Source organism: Ursus arctos, unplaced genomic scaffold (genome assembly GCF_023065955.2).
Source record: "Ursus arctos isolate Adak ecotype North America unplaced genomic scaffold, UrsArc2.0 scaffold_15, whole genome shotgun sequence".
In the NCBI taxonomy this organism is placed as follows: domain Eukaryota; kingdom Metazoa; phylum Chordata; class Mammalia; order Carnivora; family Ursidae; genus Ursus; species Ursus arctos.
In genome coordinates this window covers 40215416-40232905 of record NW_026622819.1, presented here as the reverse complement: position 1 = coordinate 40232905, position 17490 = coordinate 40215416, and the positions used below count along the sequence as shown (strand labels likewise).

The 17490-nt window shown below is 50.9% G+C and overlaps 1 protein-coding gene across 4 annotated transcripts in view; it reads right to left on the bottom strand.

The window, feature by feature from the left end:
• PPARGC1B (PPARG coactivator 1 beta) overlaps nucleotides 1-17490 on the bottom strand; it is a 108889-nt gene that overhangs the window by 75270 nt on the left and 16129 nt on the right. The gene's annotated exons all lie outside the window — the stretch shown is intronic.

Below are 17490 nucleotides of genomic sequence, written 5' to 3'. Positions count from 1 at the left end.
TGGGGCAAGATCTAGCGCCCACTGACCTTGGTGGGCTGGGAGGGAAGGCCTGACGTCTGGCAGAGGCAGCACCACTCACCAGGAAAGAGACCCGAGGGGTGACCTCAGTTTCCCTGTCTGTAGAATGGGCACAGCCATCCTGGCTTGCCAACCCCAGTCGGTCCCTGCTACGTAGATGTTCCCAGCACCTCTTGCAGGGCCAAGTCTCCTGCGAGAAAGCTGGCAGAATGAGTCAGTGGATGATAACGGGCTATGGCCCTGGGGCTTTAGGGCCGTACTATTAGAAGGGATTCGTTTGCTAGGGCGGCCATAACAAAATGCCACAGACTGGGGGCCTTAAACAACAGACGTTTATTTTCTCACAGTTCTAGGGGCCAGAAGTCCAAGACCACAGCGCCAGCAGGGCTGGTTCTGGGGAGGACTCAGCTTACAGACAGCTGCCTTGTCACTGTGTACGTGCATGGCCTCTTCCCTGGCATGTTCTCCTGTTCTCACCAGGACATCAGTCCAGCAGAGAGCCCACCTTCATGACCTCACTAAAGGCCCTGTTTCCAAATACAGTCGTACTGGGGGTTAGGGCTTGGTCTAATAACGGGAGGGACGGAATGAAGTCCACAACAGGGGGAAAGGCTCCGCAGAGCACCCACAGGTTCACAGTCTGGCAGGCCTGGGCTGGAAACCTTCACCTCTCTGGGTCTGTTTTCTGTCTGCAAATCTGGGATGATGGCACCTCTCCACAGGATTGTTTAAAGATTAAAATGAAATGTAAAGCAGAGGAAAACTGGAGCCAGCTTGGAGAAACATTCAGGGGCATCACGTCGGTAGCACGAAATTGGCCACGGTAGGGAAATTTACATCACGGAAACTGGCAGATCCTAATATTCAGGGCTCCCCAGCCCGCCCCGGAGCCGGCTGTCCCCCATTTCCCAGCACACCAGTGAATGTAAGGCAGAGTAAGCACAGGGCTGTCCATTCGGTGCTGCCACACAGGCAAACGGAAAGAACAAGGAAAAAGAAATACAGCTTGCTATGTCTTTCCATGCAAAATTGGCAGAGGAAAAGAAAACACTTTTCTTACTATAATTTATGTAGCACACGGTGCCACATAATAAGTGGTTACTCTCTGCCTTTGTCTCAGTTCTTCCCCACCCTCAAAATCTGACCTCACAGGCCCGAGGCCACACCCAGCCAGTGCCCGCCTCTATGCCGCGGCCCTCGACCCTGCCCCCTGAATAGCTCTTTAGACCAGGGCAATCAGGGCCCTTGCTCCGGGCTTTGCCTCTTAGAGGGCATCGCTCTGGCCCTCCTCCAGACCCTAAATGCCCTGCCTAAATGGCACTGAGCCTGCTTCCAAGCCCTGTGCAGGCGTCTCCCCGGGTCCTCATGCACAGGACAACTGCTCGGCACGCACGGTGGGCACACATGCCTAGGCCCAAGGGGTGACTCAGCGGTGGTCAGCTGCAGGGAAAAAGGCAGACGGGGCTTGGACACACAGTTGGGGCACCACATGTGTGTGCACGAGCCCCCCCCCACCGATACACAGCCCGGGGACCTCCATTTGTACTCCTGCCTAGGCCCCACTAAACCAGCCATCCAACTTCTTCATGTTTGAGAACACGAAATTTGGCAATGATGGTGATCTTTCAAAGCCCAGGGTCCTCATCTCTTTCAGAGCGGCCCCGTCAACCTCAACCACAGCCGGCCTTCCCGTACATTAATTCTGTGTCACATTTAATCACTAAGTCCTTATGACTGCTCTGATATTACTCAAGGATCTCACGTCATTCCAATAAACCCTTATATTTCCATAACATTTTCTGATGTTTATCTTAACGCAACCCTTGGGGGAAAAGGAAGGTGCTACTATTCCCAGTTAACAGATGGAGAAACTGAGACTTAGTAAGTCAGTTGCCAAGGTCACACGGCAAATAATGGCCTTGACTTTGCACGGGGGCCTACATCTCCTCCTAACTGAATGAACAGCTTTTTTTGAGAACACAGATGTCGTTATTTCTTTGCACCTCGAGGGGCTACCAGATAAGAGAAATAGGCCCCCGGAAGGGTAAGAAGGTGGTCTTTTTTTTTACTTGAGTCATAAGAAATTGAAGAGAATTTGACAGCTGGAGAAGGCACTTCCTGTTAGGAAGCCAGACTCTGCAAAAGGAAGGGGGTTTCTGCAACCCTGAGGAAGGAAGGAGGCTAAGGTGAAGCTGAGGGGGGGCGCTGAGCTGGCGCAGAGCTGAGGGGGCTCCAGAGAGGATGGAGTCCATCCCTACAGTAAGCAACATCCCCCAAAGACGTCCACATCCTCGTCCCCGGAAACGGTGAATGCAGTTACCTCACATGGCAAAAGGGGCTTTGCAGATAGAATCAAGCTAAGGATCTTGAGATGGGAGATTATCCTGGATTATCTGGTGGGTCTGAATTAATCACAGGGTCTTTATAAGAGGGAGGCGGGAGGGTCAGAGCCACAGAAGGTGGCGGATGATGAAAGACAAGAAATGCAGCCACAAGCCAAGGAACGTGGACAGTCTTTAGAAGGCAGAAAAGGCAAGGAGGCGGATTCTGTCCTCGAGCCTCTGGGAAGGAACACAGCCCTGCCAACAGTTCGATGCTAGCCCAGTAAGACCCCTTCTAGACTTCTGACCCCCAGAACTAGAAGAGAGTCCATGTGTATTGCGTTAGGCCATTAAGTTGACGTGAAATTGTTAGAGCAGCCGTAGAATGCTCATACGAGCCCCAATCAATGTGCAAGTACAGAAACTGAAGCCCAGGAGAAGGAAGGGGCCGGGGGTCTCTCAGCTGTGGGCAAGGACCTGAGGAGAGGCAAGGTGAATTCCTCCACTCTCGATGGGCTGCCGGGGTCCCTGTGAGAACCCACCTGCCCCGTTGTTTCTTTTAGCCCCCTCCCTGGGGGGGGGGGGGGGAGTGTGAGCTGTTATGTAGGAGAATGTGAACAAATGCTAGAAAGTTCCAGGGAGCAGAGTTCAGCTCCATGAAAGGAAGAGCTAAGCTGTCAGATGTCCAAAAGGAACAGGAGCCCCCATGGGAACGAATGTTCTGTCCCCGGAGGCGCAGAGATGAGTGGGTACAGCATCTCCCAGGGATGCTAAGAGAAGCGTTCTCACTTTGGGAGGAATGTCAGACCAAAGGATATCCATACATTCATGATTTAAGAGGGTTCTAGATCTCTAGATGTTTTACCTTGACAACAAGGCTCTGAGTAAAATCTGACTCTCCCCTTTGATCAAGTCTGAGACCCGGTACCATCTCTCCACACGTCCTCAAAGCTCTCTGGTGTCCCATGGACTCAGAGGGAATAGCAGGAAGAAGACTCTTCCCCTGGGAGCCCTGAATAAACCATCACTTCTAAATAATTATTTTATTATCAGGGAATCTTTCCAGCCAGCCTCACCCAGACACATCTCCTGCAGCACGGGAAAAGTCTGGAGGTACAGGATTGCATCCTTGGGCTTTTGAACCTCTCTGTACAAACACCCCCTCAGGTCCCAGCCCACTGCCGTGAACTTTACACCCCAGCCCACACCCTTGCCTGCCAGCCAAGCCAGCGTGGGAAACCGGCAGAGGCGTCCAACTTTACAGAAAGAAGCCTGTTGTTGCCCAGCGTGGGGCAGACTTACTTCCTCCCCTGGCCCAGGAGGATATCCTTGCCGGGGGCCAGGGAGTTGCCAGGACAGCTCTCCACCCACTCAGTGCGGGGACGGTCCTCATCTCCGCATCAGCTATGCCAGGCTGGCACCACCAGCCACACAGACTTGGAAAGAAACACACTGGTTTGGTTTTCTCCTCACGCTCCTGACACCTCCCCGCTGACTGTGGGTGGGTTCCACACTCAGGTTCTCAAAAGTGCAAGCAGAAAACCTGCTTCAGTCTCCGAGGCAGCCACCTTTCCCAAGAGGCCAGCCACCTGACTTGGGGGGGTGGGGGCCGGGGGAGTGGCCAAACAGATCATTCCATCATCTTATATCTGCCTTCAGTGGGATCCAGTGACATCATGATGGGTGTTCTGTAAAGCACAGGGACAGGACTGTAGGGTTATAAACCTAGGTGCTGAAGTGACATACTGTTTCTTGAGGTCAGCTGCACACAGAAACCAAGAATACAACCCACTGACCTTTGCAGGGTCCAGGAACACAACAGATATTTGGCCTAGCCTTGGTTGAGAGACAGTAAGAAGGTTAAGATCACACATGGGCTTTGGAATCAGACTGCCTGGTTCAAACACCAGCTCTGCTATACATGGGCTGTGCACTGTCAAGCAAGTTACTAGGTTACTTCTGAGCCTCAGTTTCCCCTTTTGAAAAATGGTACTAATAATGTTGCTCTTGCCACGTAGAATGGACTACGAAGGATGTATGCAAAGTGCTAATCAAATTGCCTGGCCTATTAAGAAAGAGCTTAATAAGTGGTACTTTTAAGTATACAGATTAGTGGATCGTTAAGTCTCTGCCAGGTCTGGTATTCTGTAGTTAACCTGGTAAAGATACCTTAGCCCATCCTTCTTGGTTACCCTATAACCTTATGAATTTAGATTTTCCAGCTGATCTTCTTCTTTCAGCCAACTCCTTCCAAGCCAAAAATAAAATATAATAATAACAATAACAATAATAATCACTTTTTTAAATTAAAAAAAAAAACCTGAACCTGCAATTTGGGTAAGTGGCCACAAGGTGGCAGAGCTCTCAGTGACAAGGTCTATTTTAAGGCCCAAACTTTGCCTGATTCAGAGGTAAGGTTCTGCTCATTTAGTAACACAAATTAGCAATCGTGAAATTTCTTCAAGCATTCATTAAAAAATCTGTATTAAAATAATAGCTTTAAATACATCGAGCAACTTCTTAGTAGATACTGCCAGGTGTTTAATCTCATTTAATCCTAAAAACAATCCTGTAGAAGCCGGAATTATTATTGCAACTTTTGGAAATCTTTTGGAAACAAAGAACTAAAGGCTCCGAGCGGTTCAGTGACCTGCCCAAGGCCACACCGCCTATACCTCTTCAAGAAAGGGCTTCAGGTAAGAAAAAGCACCTCTTCCCTCCCGCCCTGAGGGTTTTGCCCTCAGCTCTGGGTGGCTCCAAGCCCAAGTGCCCCAGGCAAGCAGCTTCCCTGGCCTTCGTGGTTTACCATTTACGAAACAAGATGCCAGTGGGCTGCCTCAGTGTCTTCCAGAAGGGAAGCTACACAGGCCAGGCTGATGTGAGGCCTCTGTGTCTGTCCTTCCCTAGTCCAAAGGAGGTCTTCTCTTATTTAATAGCGGTGAAAAAGCAGGCTCTTCCCTTTCTGGGCATAGGATTAGTTTGCCTTAAAAAGAAATTTTTGGATTATCTCAGGGCACGCCCTTAATACCTCCCTACCTCTTGAATCAAGATTTGACTTGGTTTCCTTCTATCAGATCCTAGAGGGGAACTCGGTCACCTGCATTCCGGCTATCAGTAACTGTGATTCCACCATTTAGCACTCCCCCCCCCCCCAAAACCCTTCCCTCACACTTGCTCATGCCCCCTCCCCCAGCACCCCCTCAAACCGCCCTTCTGGTGGGGGAGGGATAATAAGCAGTGAATGCCTAAGTGAGTCAGACACCATCCTGAAGCAGTGAAGGAGATCAGCAGGGTGATGTGGCCGCATCAGGGGTGCGCAGGGACGGCCCGGCAAGGCCTCTCTGAGGGGCGTTCGAGCCAAGTCCGAGGGAAACTGGAATCAAACTGCCTGGCCTATTAAGAAAGAGCTTAATACGTGGTACCTTTAAGTACACAGATTAGTGGAGCCTGAAGTCTCTGCCAGGTCTGGTATTCTGTAGTTAACCTGGTAAAGATATCTTAGCCCATCCTTCTTGGTCACCCTGTAACCCTGTGAATTTAGGTTTTCCAGCTCATCTCCTCCTTTCAGCCAACCCCTTTCAAGCCAAGAACAAAACAGAATAATAATAAATATTTTTTTCAATTAAAAAAACCCTGTGGGCGCCTGGGGGGCTTAGTGGGTTAAGCTTCTGCCTTCGGCACAGGTCAGGATCTCAGGATCCCAGAACCCTGAGATCCAGCCGGACTCCCTGCTAGCAGTGGGGGGAAGGGGGACTCTGCTTCTCCCCTTTCCTCTGTGCATGCGCGCGTTCTCTCTCTCTCAAATTAATAAAATCTTTTTAAAAATTAGTTAATTAATTAATCCCCTGAACCAACCAGACCACGCAGGGCAGAGCCGCTCTACCTTCCCTTGCCACCTCTCCATGGAAGCCTCAGGAGTCTGTGCCCTCCATGCCCAGACAGCGGAGACCGCCCTGAGCCCATCCCTGTACAGGCTCTAGGCACCCCTTCCAGCCACCATATGGCACAGGTCAGCAGGGGGTGTGGCACTGTCCTTCCCATCTTCTCAGTCGCAGAGCTAGGGGCAACCTAGACTAGACCCCAGCGCCCACACCTTTGGTCGGAGCCCATTGTGCACCATCACGCTGGCAGGGGCCTCTAAGCTCAGGTCCTGGAGAAAAGCCCCTAAGTAGTCCAAACAGCCGGGTCCCTCCTTCCCTCCTGCTTCTTGGGAAGCAGCCCACCCAGAAGGAAAGGAGGGGCATGAGTGGCTTAGAGTGTACCCTCTGCCCTAAGAGGAGTCCATCCTCAGGGCTCAGGGGTCAGCCTGAGTCAAATCATTAGTGCAGTGGGGCCTAGAGTCTCTGCCCGATGCCAGCTGCCTGAATCTCACCTTATCTTTGTTCCTCGCCACGATTTCTTACCTGGTATGTCTTTAAATCCACTCATTTTTTTCCTCCTTAGATTTATCCTTAGCAATTCGTTATATGTACTAGCTGTATTTTCTCAAATGTGCACATAAGCACCTAGCTATTAAAATGAAATAACGTGATTCACTTGCCACCCCAAATCACCAAGCACACCACCCATGCCACCTTTGAGACTCTTAGTTCACTCGTTCACATGCATATCCTGGCCTTCTGCCCTTGCTGGCCTCAGTTCCTCCCCTGGAAATTCTGAACAGCAGCATCTGAGGTCTTTCCAACCCGACGCCTGGCCTCCCTCGGTCTGGCCCCTTCCCTGGCCAAGGATCACGCCATCCTTGTAGTGGAGCCTGTCTTGATTCCACCACGAATTCACAGGTCCCACATCTCTAGCCCATTCCCACCACCACTCTCCAGCCTCCACGTTTGACCCAGCCTCCTCTGCAGGGCCTCCGTCCCTCCCGGTCCTCCTCCTCGCTCATCTCCCCACGAGCCCTGCTCTGGTGCGCATGCGCCCCGCAGGCCCTGCCTCTGGCTGAGCCCCCCACCGCCACTCTGCTCCCGATCCCCACTCTCCTGGCCCCTAGTGCTTCCCCCCACCCCGGCCCCCTCTGCCAGACTACCAATAAGTGAAAGTGTGGGGGGTTGCTTCTCTGGACTTCAGTGCCCCTGTCTGTACAATGAAGGTAGAAGGACTCAAACAGAAGCTCTTATTGCAGGCCTGTATGTGGCATTCAGGGTCCATGAAATCACATGCCAACCTTTCCATGTTTTGACTTTCTTATGTAAAGAATGAAGGGGGGCTCTGGCCAAAATATGGTCAAAGCCCCAGGCATAGATGGTCTCGGAAAGCCTTCTGGTTCTCTCTCACACCCCCCAGAATCCTCAGTCAGGACCCAGAGCACAATGGGCCTCAAGAAGAGACTTAAAGCAGCGCCCTCACCTCTCCCTGAACTCCACCCTCCACGACCCACATGCCCTGCCACAAGACAAGAGAAGCACACTAAGTGTTCTGGGCCTTCTATTCAATGTAAGAGCCAAAGCGAGTTGTCTTTAATAGGAGAAAAAAAGCAACATTCAAGAGTCACCCCAGGACCCGGGGCCACAGTGAGCTCTCAATTCCACAGAATGGGCAGGAACTGCAGGACCAGGACCAGGGAAAGGGAGAGGGAGGACCAGAGGGCAGGCCACCTCTCAGGAGGGACCCCAGGGGCTTGGGGGAGAGTCCATGCGAGACAGAGGACAAAAGAAACAGATTCAGCTCAGCACCCACCCACACATCACCAACACTGTGTGTCCCCCAAACAGAAAAGGGGTGCCCAGAGACAGTGAGCACCCCGTCCTTTCACGTGTGCAAGCAGCAGATAGAAGATCCAAGCCCTGCCTGGGAGGATGTTGGGTAAGATGCCCTCTAAAATCTCGTCCATTCCCGAGAGCCTTGGATTCTTCCTCAGGACAAAAGCAAAGACAGAGGCCTGGGAAGGCAGGGAAGCTGAGGCCGCCGAGGGTGAGTCGGGCCAAAGTCCGAAGGGAGGCACGCAGGGGCCACCACAGGGGACTCCAGACATAAGTCACCCCACCGCCCCCTGCTTGTCACTGCTCCTGCCTTTTACACCGGCGCCCCTCCTCACAGAAGTCCTCATGGGAATCCAGGGAGGACAAAGTTCTGGCCAGAGTCAGGATGAGGGGCAGACCGAGCTAGGGAAGAGAGCAGCAGGGTAGAGGCAGAAATCCTAGCTGGGAGAGCAACCCCGAGTGCTCGTGGGGACAGGCACTGAGCTCTGTTCTTTAAGCATATATGATCTCTGAGCTTCACCGCACCCTGACAAGGATGATACCACCGGCATGACTCCGCCGGGGTCCCCAGGATAACATGCACTCCCCTGGCTATGAGTGAGGACACAGGACAGTGGGGACCCACAGCTTGTCGAGTTCGTGAGCCACAGAAGCAGGACTGGACCCCGAGCGGTCCCTCCCAGGCCCACAGACCAGAACAGTGCCGGGGACGCCCCGCCAGCATCAGTCCCTGACAAACCCACCCAGACGCCCCGTGCGGCTTTAATAACCAGAGCAGTGGGAAGTATGGCCGGCTCCAGAAGCCTTCCTCCTTCTCCCTACCTGCCCCCCGGTTCAGGGCAGGAGCCTTTTCTTTCACCTTTACTTCAAGGATGGGCAGGCTCTCCTGGAATGCTCAGTGTGCACCGTGGGACCAGGTCAAATGGAATCCTCTCATTCCTCAGGGCAAATTCCCGAGATGACTCCACTCCTCGTGGCAAGGGCCAGACGGAGCAGGCCTCAGTCCCTCTCTTATTTGTATGGCAGGCACATTCGCACGCCTGCTGTCACGGCCATGCAGGACAATGGCCACGAGGCTGGAGATGATGAGCACGGCTGTGGCACATACCCTGGGTCCATTTATTATCGTTTCATTCTTACATCCTTTAGAAAACAGGGAGGAGGCTCAGAAAAGCCGAGCAACTTGCCTAAGGTCACACAGCCTGTCCATCGGCAGACTCTTCAGACCCAGCTACCCCTGGCTAGCATTCAATGTCAAGGCCCTCCCCTGGCTGCTGGGACACCGCCAGTTAGCGTACCCGAAGCTGAAGTTCCACCTCCAGCAAGTCTTCCAGGGACTGCAGCCCGGAGCCTTCTGCCATCTACACCGTGCTCTTTCCCTCACCGGGCTCATCAGCCTCCACCCGCCGGCCGGCCGCAGCTTGCTGCTCAGTGCGGTCCGCCTGCTCAGCTACGTCCGTGGAGCTGAGCACGGGACCTGGCACGGCTTCTGCTGAAGCCATGAACCAGCGGACACCCCTACCGGGTCCCTGACAGTCACCGTATCTCCAGCGTGGTGTGTGCGCCAGTTCGGCAAGGATCACACCCATTCTTTGTCCCCCCACAGCTCCTTGCATGAACAGATGTGCCATCCCAGCGGGTGAAGAAGCCTAAAACGAAAGACGTGGTGGGAAGATCCTGGGTTCAAATCCCAGCCCTGCCGCTACCATAGTGCCTGACTCAGATAGCTCAGTCTCTCTGCGCATCAATAGGCAGAGCAGGTGTGGGTGGCCCCGGGTTTGGGGGCTCCTACAGGCCAGGCCCTTTACCGATTCCCAAGGAGCAGCCTAGCAGCTGCCGCACACTGCTGCTGGAAGCACGCCTGGCAGCGGATGTGGGTTATTCTTAACCAAATGCACTTCCTCTGGTTTGTGAGGACAAGGGGAGGAGCGGACTTCCATCCTCACACTGAACTTCCCTTTCTACGCTGCTCAAGTTCAACTCCGTTCAGCAGCCGCCTGAGCAGGTGACTTCCCGCTCCGTGTCCTGCTCCTGGCCGCCAAACCCTCCTCCCTCGTCGCTAGCAGCCGTGGTTACAGCACACACCAGGCACCAGGACTCGCACGCTAACCGGGGCCGACAGCTGTTTCTCCCTCTGACAAAGAAATAAAGGGGCAAACAGAACGTAACCACTGGCCTGAAGTTGTGAGTAAAACCTAACTGGCTCTCTAAGAGAGAACAACCCACAAGACAGAATCTCAAGCTACATCCATGAGGAACATTACCCTGCTGTCATCAAAACGGTGAGTTAAGAAATTTAAGGCCATGGAAAACACCTTCTATAAACCTTCATAAAGATTAATAAGACCTTAATAAAAATACACTATCCAATATAATGTTAAGTGGAAACGTCATAAAGACAATAGGATCTGATTTTTTTTTTTTAAAGGAAAAATGTATAGGGGAAGAAAGAAAAAGGAAATGTTCATGGTGGGCACGTCTAGACTGTGAAATTAGGTAGGGTTTCTATTTCCTTTTGGAGGGTGTGTCTATTTCTGTAATTTTCTTCAATAAGGATTTTGTTCTTTTGTAATAAAAAATGTTTACATAAATTTTTATTTTATATTTAAAAAACAAAGCAGGAGGGGCGCCTGGGTGGCTCAGTTAAGCATCTGCCTTTGGCTCAGGTCATGATCCCAGGGTCCTGGGATCCAGTCCTGCACTGGGCCCCTGCTCATGGGGGAGCCTGCTTCTCCCTCTGCCTGCTGCTCCCCCTGCTTGTGCTCGCGCTCACTCTCTCTCTGACAAATAAATGCGATCTTTTAAAAATTAATAAATAAATAAATAAAGCAGGAAAAGTTACCCTTATGTGAACCCAAAGGAATCCTGAATGTGTAAAATTAATGGACAATTCTTTAATTATATCTGCTTTAAAGTAAAAACTGGAAGTCAAATGCAAAAAAATGTATAATTCTTAAATATCTGGTGAATTTTTTTAAAAGCAGGACATAAACTCATCATAGAAACACAAGACACCGTTGAACCTGGAAGGAAGGCCCAAGTCCATGAGCAGAACCAGTCTGCGGTCATCTTGGACTCCCACTGCAATGAGCTCCCACGAGGCAGCACCTTCCCCAGCACAGGAACACAGGGAGATCCCACATGGATTCAGATCCCCGACCGGTGCCTTTGGAGGTATATTTCACAGCAGTAACTGACATGCATCTTCAGTAACAAGTGTAATCATAATGAGATGATGTGTGCAATGCACAGGTCTGCTGCCTTCTCATCCCCGTGGACTCTAAGCTCTAAGACAGTGGGGCATCTGTCCTGTTGAGACTGTGGCCCTCGCACCCAACCAGAGCCTGACATGGACTACGGCTCCGTAATGAATAAATAAAGGAACAAATGCACGACTGATTAGGTGATGAGCGAACGGATGAATGAATGGATGAATAAGTGAATTCTGACCTAGAACAAGGGCAGGATACCTGGCCAGAGTCCACCCACAAAGATATAGATAGGAGTTAGCCGAGTGACCTTCAGCCTTACCACGAGCTGTACCCTCATGTGGCCATCAGGCAGTAGCTTTGTCCCCAACAGGAGCTGGTGATGACCACAGATAGTTCATGCGCGGGATGGGGGTGAGGGTCATTGATGGTGTAAGGGGGCGAGAAGGAAAAGAGGTCCCCACCACCCAGGCTGTTGCTAGCAGAGATTAATCCAGGGCAGAAAATACCCCAAGCTGCCCACCTGGCCTTTTTCTAGACCATAAACTCCCAGGGCACTAGGACGCGCTCCCACAGCAGTGGTATCCCTGGGGAGCCTAGAGCCTCCACCTTATTCCCTGTCACTGTGGCTCTGTTATCAGTGGCTCTGGCCAGCCCAGCCCCCAGGCTAGCGCTACTGGTTTCTCTGCATCGTGACCCTGCCCCGGGCCCAGATATTCCTACTCTAAGAACCTCCCTCTTACGAAGCAATCCAATTAGCTCCCCGATCTCAGCTCGATCTCAGCTCTCTGCGCAGCCGGGCGTTAAATCGCAGGTCCAAGAGTGGGAACTGACTTTGCCGAGGGTGGCTGTGGGAGCTGACACCATTAGGCGATGACCGGCGAGGAAGTCCTCATCTGTTAGCCCCTGCCGGGGCAGCTCTGAATCCATGAATGCCTCGATTCTGCCACTTCCGAAAGCCTTGCGGATTCTACTCATTCCGAACAAATACTGAAGCTGGAGCCACGGTCCAAAATGCACTTGCTCACTCACCGCATGCAGCCGGACGTGGTGATCCACTCAGGCGGGGCCTGCTCTGATTTATACGGACCTCCCTGCCTGCTCTGAAAAGATGCTCAAACGCGCCGGTTCTCTTTATAGAGCCTCCCCTCGGATCCTGTCTGCGCCGGCAGTGGGTGCCCTCTGGGAGTGACAAGCCCTTGCTGTCCCCACTGCCTAGAACATCTTTTTTCCCAGAAACCTGCTCTCTTTCTGATTTCTCAGCATCAGTGTGAACGTCACTGCAGAGGGGCTTCCAGACCACTCTTTCTACCATAGCTCGCACACCCCCATCGGATGTCCTCGCCTTACTGCTTCTCTTCCCAAGGCTCATCACGAGCTGAAATCACCTCGTTTGTCTCCTGGTGCCCTATGCCAGTTCCGGGTGGGCAGGACTGAGCGCGCTGCTGTGTCCCCAGACCCAAGCCCAGTGGCTGGCACACAGGAAATGGATTTAAATAAGGGTTGGATGAGAAGGAGGCTTCCCATGGCCCATCAATGAATGAAGCAAAGAGACCCAGGCTGAGGGGTCAGGAAGCCAGGTCCAGTGTTGGTGGGACGTCAGGCCACTGGACCACGGGGCTCCAGCCCCCAGCCCTTGTGAGGGGATGAGGGTGGCAGGCCGAGTCAAGTTCCCCAAAGTTATGGAAAAAGAGCATCTCACAGGAAGTCAGTCATCCTTAGAGTCTACAGGAGCAGGGAAAATCCCTCAGAGTGTGTGTCCCAGAGCTCCCAGACAGAGGCCAGGCACAGTCTACGGACACTGACCAGCCTGTGCTGCTGTTACTATGACCGAGAACAACAATTAGCATAAACAAGAATCTAGGGCATAAGCTCCCCGAGGCCAGCGACCCTGCTTCTCCGCTGCGTCCCCTACATCCGGGCCAGTGCCGCTTCATCCAGGCACTTCAGTTAAGTCCTTTTTTCGTAACTGATTTATAAATGCCTCCTACGTGATAAGCACTTTGTATTCAAAGTCCACGGACTCTTCAAATCAAAGCTCTGCAGCGAGGACTCCGATGATTACCTCAGAGAGATGAAGTAAGAGGCCCGACCAGCAAGGCAGGGCAGAGCAAGGCCTTGAACCCCGGGTGGCCGGCGTCAGAGCCTGGCCCCCTGACTCCCCCGCCGCCACGCCTCCTGCAAAGCCAAACAAGGATAATGACACCATTTCCCAAGTCCCATCATGCGCCAGACGGGCAGGGCTCTACCACTGCGGTCTCTGTAATCCCTTCACGGCCTTCTGCCCTCCACAGAGAAGGGAACGGAGGCCCCAAAAAGGTGAAGTCACCTGGCGAAGGGGCAGCCAGCCAGCTAAGGGCTGGCAGAACCGGGGTCCAAGCTAGGTATTTTTCAGCTCTCAAGTACGGCCTCTTAGGGTTCAGCCACACTGTATTCCCACGGAAGCTGGGATCATTTGCTGTAAAAATGCGAATGCTCTTGAAGAAACCACATGTTGCCCGTGGCTCCTACTACAGCAAGACAAGCCGGGACCCCACTCCCAGTCAGGTCTGCCTCTGCCTTAAGGCGCTGGCAGGTCCATTCTCCCCGGGCCTCCCTTTTCCCACCTTTTTCCCAGATGACTTGCCCCTAAAGTTCTAGGAATCTAAACTCTTATCACTCACTTGAAACTAAGTGAGTATTAACGCAGGATTGTGTTTTTATGGCTTTCCACGGTTTATAAAACACTCTTAGACTGATTATATCACCCATCCAACAACCTTGCTGTGGAACTCACATGCTCACAGAGTGGGAAACAGTGACTCAGAGAGGTTAAGCCACTCAGTCAAGGTCACACAGCAGGAAGTAGCGGGACCAGGGTTTGCTGGTCCAACCAGGCTGCCCAAGGGAAGTTGGAGCCCAAGAAGACCCCAGGGTATTGTGAGGGAAAGTGAGGAAAAACAAGCACACCAAAATAAATCAAGAAGGAAAAAATTAACAACACAATAGGCAGTTCTTTGGAGAGGAAACACAAGTGACTCCAAAGAAACACCAGATTAGCAAAGATCAAAAAAGTTTAAAGCCCAGCGTGCTGCTGAAGGTGTGAGGAAAACAAGCATTTCTTATTAATCTCTGTGGGAACGTAAAACTGATAAAATTTCATGAAAGGGAATGTGGCAATGGCCGTCAAAATTTTAAATGCACACACCTTTTAACCGCGCAACTGCCCTTGGGAGGTATTTTTCCCACACATCCATCACACACGTGCACGATGACGCCCGCGCAAACATGCTTCCCGCAGACTAGCAGCGGCACTAAATCAGGAATCCTTTAAATGCTCCACAGAGAACTGGCTAAACCAACTACAATCAAGCCAAAAAATGAAGTCGATCTTTTTTTAATATACTCATATGAAATGATCGTCAGGATCCATTATTAAACGGAAGAAAGCAAGCTGCCCGGCGATGTTCTTAGCTTGCTACCACTGTGCAAAAAACGAAGATAGGAAGGAAGACCCTACATATGCTGGCATCTGCACGGTTTATCTCCTTCCGGAAGAACAGTTAGAAACTGGTAGTGGGGTTCCTCGGGGGGAGAGAACACAAAAATGGGAGCGATGACTTCCATGTGTAACTTTGACAATTTCTTCAAGGAGGCTTGCGCATTACCTTTTCAAAAGAAATACAAGAGCACGTCTATTGTCTCTTTCTCATTGAACAGTGCTGCATGTTGAAATGAAAATGAAACTTGTCAAGTACCAAATGAACTTGTCAAGTAGCGGATCTTCCCGGGGCCTGCTCCGAGTGACCCCCCCCCCCCATCTCTTCCCCTTGTGTGGGCTCCAACTGCAGCCTGAATCACAAGGGGGATCAGTTAACACTTCAAACAGCTCAGCTGAGTAATAGATTCTAAATCAGGAAGGCTGGGTTGGAATACCTTTCCTACCAGCAAGGGTGTTAATCGTGCTCTGTTCATATTAACAAACGTGTATATAGAGCGCGACGCAGCACACGTCGTGTGGACCAAGAGCCAAACCTCAGGAGTGATCAGATCTTGGGGTATAATAGCACTTGGTCATGTGAGATACTTGGAGGTGCTCACGTATTGTCCAAACCTGATACCGTCTGGAGTTAAAACAACAGCAGTCGCCGGGACGGCCTCTACCACTTGCAATTAGCTTTGAAATCCATGATCTGTGCATTTTCACAGCAATGCCGAGATTGTTCCCATTTATGAAAGGCTGAAAGAGGTCACATGGTGGGCGACAGTCACACCAGGCCTGGAGCTGAGGTTCTCTGCCTCTCAAGGTCACAGGCAGAAATCAGCTCACAAACGCCAGCTGAAAGGCTGGGAAAGTGTGCCCAGGGAGGGCAGCTTGGCTGGAAGTGGAACCTAAATGTTCCTTTAAAGAAAAAAAAAAAAAAGCACTGCTTTTGACTGGTTATTTCTGGGTGCTGGGATTACTTTTTTTTTTTTCTCTTTTGCCTATTTGTAGTCTCTCAAGTTTCAATAAATTAATACCTGCCGCTTATTCAGAACAAGAAAATACAATTTATATGAAAATAAAACAGATAAATCTCGTATTTAGTGGAAAGGCATTTAAACACACCAAACTGCTAAGACTGGTTGTTTCTTAAGAGATTACAGGACAGGGGTGACCCTATTTTTTCTGACGAGTGAGTTCCAAATGTTGGGAATTTTTAAAATATTACTTTAAAAAAAGTTCTTGGTAAAAAATGTTTATGTTTATTTAAAATACATATTTATATATATATATATATATATATATATATATATATGACATCTGTTGAACCAACAACCAAAATATAAAATGAAAAAAGGAATTTACGACTGGAAGTTATCTCTTCAAAACATTCTGGGGTTAACAGCAAATTATGGAGCAATTAAACAAAAGTCTGTTATAGTAATATAAAATTGTTGCTTTAAATCTCATAATTTTTAGCTTCCTTTATTACCCGAAAAAAACGGCTTTTAAATTAACTTGCTCTGTGAGGCTCAGAGGAGAGCTTCCCCTGGATGTAGACAGATCCAGTCTCCCGGGCTGAAGCGGGCCAGGCTGCCTACGCGGGCACCCAGCGTGTGCACATGGCCCTGCCTGTCAGGCCCGCAGTCACCCAATCCATGCGGCTGCAAAATCCAGCAGCTGGTGAGGGCCTGAGGGGGTTGGGGAGCTCTGGTGTTCAATTGCCTACTGGCCACATGGTAGGGTTAGTGTGGTCGCTCTTTTTCCACTTGATGTGAGCTTTCCTTAAATAATTGCAGACCTCGTGGTAGAGCCAGCAGGAGCTCTGCGTGAGAGACACCAGGGCTCAGGGCCCAAGGACAGCCACCTGAGCCTCCGAGAGCACCCACGGCCACATCTGCAGACCCCCACAGCATCTCAGCACTCACTGGCACCTTCCCTCCCCTGCTAAAATATTTCTTAACTGAAACTAAGAGAGCTAAAAGACAGTTTTATAGATTACAAAATCATTCAAGATGGATAAAACAGAACTGTGGAAAGAAGAAAGAAATCAATTTTGGATGTAATCTATCAGGAAAGGATTCTGAATAATTTGCTACTTTAAAAAAAAAAAAAAACCCGGCCCGAGGTTCCTTAATTTTTCGCCCAATCTTTCCACCCCCATGAGTGACTTAGCCCAATGTTCCGTGATTCACTGGGGAGGTTGAAAATCGGGGATTCTCTTGCCTAGAGTTCCTCCTCCTCCGCCTTCTCCTCCTTCCAAACCCACTCATTTAAGGCACATGATCCCATGATAGATTTCTTCCAACTTGCAGTTCAAAGAGAAGTCAGCACCTGTCACCAGGAAAGGGGACCCAACCTGGGAAGTTAAGAACCTGCAACAGGCCTTGCTCCCTAGATGTAGGGAAATCATGCTGCCCACCTGAGATGTGACCGTTGCTCAGCTCCATCTGTCTCCAGGAACAAACCTTCTCCCTCTCTCTCCAGTACCTGGCAGTTCCACCCCAAGCAGAACTGGCAAGACAGCCCCCACAGTAGAAAAATAATGAGTCACAGCATGGCAGAGATGGGAGAGATGGGGAAACTCAGAGCCCGGAGAGGGGGCCAGACTTGTCCAAGTCACATAGCAAAGAGGGACAGGCAGGGATGGAACCCAGACCTTCTTCCCAGACTTCCAAGTATGAGGCTGTCACCATAGCACTTGATCTCCAGTACAGATACTAACTCAAACTTCTCCCCGCCTATCTATATATAATATATATATATAATTTTTAAGTAGA